General features: G+C 37.2%; 1 pseudogene; it reads left to right on the plus strand.

The window, feature by feature from the left end:
- Positions 1 to 1,887: 1,887 nt before the first annotated feature.
- LOC118609070 lies at positions 1,888 to 2,006 on the plus strand (annotated as a pseudogene).
- The last annotated feature ends 417 nt before the right edge of the window (positions 2,007 to 2,423 follow it).

Consider the following 2,423-nt stretch of genomic DNA (forward strand, 5'->3'; position numbering starts at 1 on the left):
TCCAAAATGAGTCTCACTGGGCTAAAAGCCAGGTGTCAAACTGCATTCTTTCTGGAAGCTCTAGGGGAGATTCTGTTTCCTTGTTTTTGTTTTTTTGTTTTTTTGTTTTTTTTTTCAGCTCTTAGAGGCTATCTACATTTGGGGGTCTTGGATCCTTTCCATTTTCAAAGTCAACAGCGGAATAGCAAGTCTTTGTCAATCAATCTCCATCACTCTGACACTGACTCTTCTGCCTTCTGCTTCTACTATTCAGCCCTTGTAATTACATTGAGCTCACCTAAATAATGAAGGATAAACTCTCTATTTTAAGATCAGCCAATTAGCAACCTTAATTCTCCTTTGTCATGTAAAGTAACACAATCTGAGCATTAAGCCAAGCCACCCTCGAGCCATTATTCTGGTTTACGAAATGATTTTTAAAAAGATGGAAATCATTTTGTCAAGTCCTGAATTTCTCCTCTACTGCTTGGCCCCTGCCCAACTCTCAGTTTCCATTTCAGACAGCCCTCTCTTTCGTTCACGAGGCTCTGGTCACAGTGGCATTTAGTGGACATCTGATCTCACCAAATGTCACCTGCCTCAGGACCTTTGCACTCATTGTTCCTTTGTGCGAAAGGACGTATCCCCACATATTCACTTGGCTCATTCCTGTCATTTAGTTCATTTCCTCCAACAGGTTTTTCTAGCCACTTCATATAAAAGATTTCCAAATGTTACACACTTTAATTGTATTCCCTTCAGAGAACTAATCACCAGCTGAAGTTTCCGTATTCATTTGTTTTCTTGTTTAATGTCTTTTACCTGCTAGAAAGAAAGATACATGTGCTTAGGAATCTTATCTGTTGTTTTAACAACTTTACCTCTGCAGTTTACAACAGGGCTTTGCTTATAAGTTCTCAATATATGTTTGTCGAAAAAAATGATTGAATAATTTTATGAATAAATTTGAAATGAATGTAACCAAACCAATCATGTACTTATATATCTTTTCTTCTGGCAGGAAAAGGATTTGTCAGCCTTTGTTCCATCTCCATAGAGCTAGCTGTTATTTCAAAAGGAAGAAATTTTCAATTTCTTGCTCCCTCTGGGGCACCATGCATCATTCCTGAGGGCATTTTTAGCTCACAACAAAGTTGTCTTTATTCTGCAGTTCCTTAATCCCTTTTTCATCTGATGCTCTGGGAAACAAAAAAAAAAAAGTAGCTGCTCTCGGAGGAATGGACTAGAAAATTTCATCAATTTAGAAAACAAGAAAATTCACTATGAGATTCTGTAATCTAAATGGAACGTGAAGGTCACCCTGTGCCTCTTCGTAAATTGTATAATGTGCTTCTCCCATTCTCACTTGCATGCCATGCAAATTTGGAAACTCGACAATCAAATGCTGCTCCAGATATATCTGAGGCAGAAGCTTCTGCAATTGCTCTATTAGAGCACCTCTGCAAGCTGGACCCAACCCTTTAAGGATCTGTGCTGATTAAAATTTGAATTCTTTTATGTCTCTTGTTGAACATTTCTCTTGTTGTGGGAGCTTTCAAGATGAGCAAAACGAGTTCATTCCATCTAAGATCCTGGAGCTCTCATTCCTAATACATGCATACCCTGTAAGGTGCTCAGGTTATAAAAAAAGAAAAAGAAACTTTTCTCATTTCTCATTTGGCTACATGTGTTATGTAGTTTTAGAATTCAGTGTAGGCAGAGGCCATCTATTTCTTGCTTAGCAGTGTATTATTCTTAGTAAATAACAGGTACATATACTCAGTTAATATTAGCTTAATTAATTAATTGCTGTCTTTAATACTTAGCATCTTGTGAGAGATGCTAAATTTGGGGGATTCAGGAGAACTTTTATTTACACTCTGGAAGAGATAAAAATGATTGATGTGTGTTTATGGCCATGCCACCCTGAACAAGCCCAAACCTGTCTGATCTTGGAAGCTAAGCAGGGTCGAGCCTGGTTTGTACTTGGATGGAAGACTGCCTAGGAATACCAGGTGCTGTAGGCATAAAAAAATAAAAAATAAATAAGGGATTGTAAGCTGACAAGGTCCATGCAATCTGTGAGATCAACCAAGGATTGCCTTGCCTAAAAAAAAGAAAAATGATTGATGTGCTTGTTTCTTTAAAAGGAGTCAACTTACTCAGATTTGTTATTAATCATGTTTTACTCTAAACTATACATAAAAAGCCAAAGTTTTAATTTTGTTCATGCTATTAAAAATAGATATACTAGCTTCCTAGTGGCATAACACAAACCTATCACAGGCACTTCTATTTAGTTCTAGTTGTAAACAGAATGTGGATATGAAAGTCATGTTTTATCGGTGCAGGTAGGACCTTGGCATGACACACTACAAATTTTCCAATACCGCTTGTTTTTCACTAATCTCAATTTCACTGAGACAGATTCCATTATGTGGGTA

This window comes from Rousettus aegyptiacus, unplaced genomic scaffold (genome assembly GCF_014176215.1).
Source record: "Rousettus aegyptiacus isolate mRouAeg1 unplaced genomic scaffold, mRouAeg1.p scaffold_m13_p_10, whole genome shotgun sequence".
Taxonomy (NCBI): domain Eukaryota; kingdom Metazoa; phylum Chordata; class Mammalia; order Chiroptera; family Pteropodidae; genus Rousettus; species Rousettus aegyptiacus.